The 2,150-nt window shown below is 36.8% G+C and overlaps 1 non-coding gene across 1 annotated transcript; it reads left to right on the top strand.

Moving 5' to 3' along the window:
* Positions 1-1,843: 1,843 nt before the first annotated feature.
* LOC147826589 (U6 spliceosomal RNA) lies at positions 1,844-1,950 on the top strand. Its single transcript, XR_015439013.1, has one exon. It is a non-coding gene; the product is annotated as a U6 spliceosomal RNA (small nuclear RNA).
* Positions 1,951-2,150: the final 200 nt, after the last annotated feature.

Raw genomic sequence — 2,150 nt, 5'->3', positions numbered from 1 at the left:
AAATAGAATCTTTATATTCACACTTTTCCTTTATTACTTTGCCTAGAGTAGTAAAGGCAGCCAGCCAACATCATTATATTTCTTAGTCTTCCAAAAATGTACAAAAGTATCATGTATAGAGTCATTATATGTTTTGCATTTTACAAGTGAATTAGGAATATTAAATAGTTCTATGTTGCACATTCTTTTAAAGTGTTCATACCATGGGCTATCAGTGTTCTCTACATTATCAGGAGAGACTATGGCAGTTTTAGACCTCATCAGATTACAGTCAACTCCAGGAACAACTTTATGGAAATTCATTCTTACAATTTTGTTTCTCTAGAACTACTTTGTATCAAAATCTACATCAGTTAGGATTCTCTAGGCTTACAGAATCCACAATGAGCATCTGCATGCTGGAGAACCAGATGATCCAGTGGCTAGCTTCTCTATCCAAGGAGCTGGAAGGTATAGGAAAACACAGATCATGGTTGCAGTGACTCTGGAAGCTCCCTGGAAAGTGTCTGGTGTGAATCCCCATTGAAAGTCTGAAGAAGCTGCAGTCCAATGTCCACAGGTGGTCGCAGTAGCAATGGAGTTTTTAAAGAATACAAACCAACTTTCTTCACCAACTTTCTTCTTCCTTTTTCCATTCAATACAGGCTACAAATCTATTGTATGATGCCACCCTTAATCAGGGCAGGCCCTTCTCCCTCTGTTTGGTGCCTTACATGCTCAGCCTATAGAAACACAAGAAAGGTGCTTTACTAATCTGCTGAACATGTCTTAATCCAGTCAGGTTGACAATTGAGATTAAGGGTCATAGCAATTAAGAGATTTCATTCACAGTACTGCCTGTGGGGGGGGGGGGAGTCCAGGAAAACACTTTTTGTCTTAAGGCAAAAAAGGGGTAAACACAGTGGTTCTGAAAACAACCACTTTTAGACCTGTGAAAGAGCTAAAGGTCCAATGGAGTGCCATTTTGGCTTGTTGTTTTCAAACGGTAATTTGATCACAGGCAAAAATTAAAACAAAAAAATGTTATTATCTCTGTGACTTGAGACAAATCTACAGATGTCTGGAGTTAAAAGATTGCTCATTTAATCTCTGCATTATCCAATACCCTCTCTTGAGGGCATTTCAACATCACACAATAAAAGTGACCTTTCTTTTCAGACTAGTCTCTCAAATTCAGGTTAATTCTCATGAAAGTCAATAAAACAATATACTCTGTGCCTTTTAGAGTAACAACAGCAATAACAAAAAAAATTAGCAGAAAAACACACATTACCAATCCAATAACCACATGGAATACCTATAGATATTTCTCTATGGTGAACTTAATTTTTTTGTGTGCTAATAAACCTAGGAGAAATAAGGTGGGGAAAACAGCTTATTGGTTAATATTGGGAAAAAGGAAACTTTGGTTTTACTATTCCCCAAAATACAAATAAAACACATTAGAATTGTTTTCTCTACCACTCTTATACCCATACACTGAACTACTTTTAGGCCATAAATTTAAATAACACATAAAAATTTAATTATTGTAACTGAAAAAAGAAAGTAAAATTGTTATTGGGTAGCTCCTTGTAACAGTGGTTTACCAAATAAATGTTATTGGGTTCTGAGTTGCTTGCCTCTCCTTTTGATGTTAAAGCTCAGGTTCTTCTCATCTTGAACTAAAAATTGAATGAAATGAGCAAAAAGCAGTGGCAAAGTTTATTTGAAAAAGTACAACCAAAGAGTGAGAGAGAGCCGGGGATTTAGCTCAGTGGTTCGGCTGCTTGCCTCACAAGCACAAGGTCCCGAGTTCTATCCCGGTACAAAAAAGAAAAACCCTCAAAGAGTGAGAGAGAACGTTCTCACTTCAGCAGCACATATACTAAAATTGGAGTGATACGGAGAAGATCAGCATGACCCCTGCTCAAGAATGACACTCAAATTCGGGAAGCGTTCCATATTTTTTGGAAACTGGATAAAGAAGATGTAGGGGTTTTTATAAAATGAAGCACTACTCAGCCATAAAGAATGAGAAACTAGAGACACGTATAGCTAAATGGATGCATATTGAGGCCATGCTCTCAAGTGAAATAAATAGGACACACATGTGTAAATACCACATAGTTTCTCTATTGGGAGAAACTGAAAGTGTAAATAAGTATTAA

This window comes from Heterocephalus glaber, unplaced genomic scaffold (assembly GCF_053883595.1).
Source record: "Heterocephalus glaber isolate CG9 unplaced genomic scaffold, H.glaber_assembly_v1.0 deba00001465, whole genome shotgun sequence".
Lineage (NCBI taxonomy): Eukaryota > Metazoa > Chordata > Mammalia > Rodentia > Bathyergidae > Heterocephalus > Heterocephalus glaber.
This window is presented reverse-complemented; position numbering and strand designations above follow the sequence as displayed.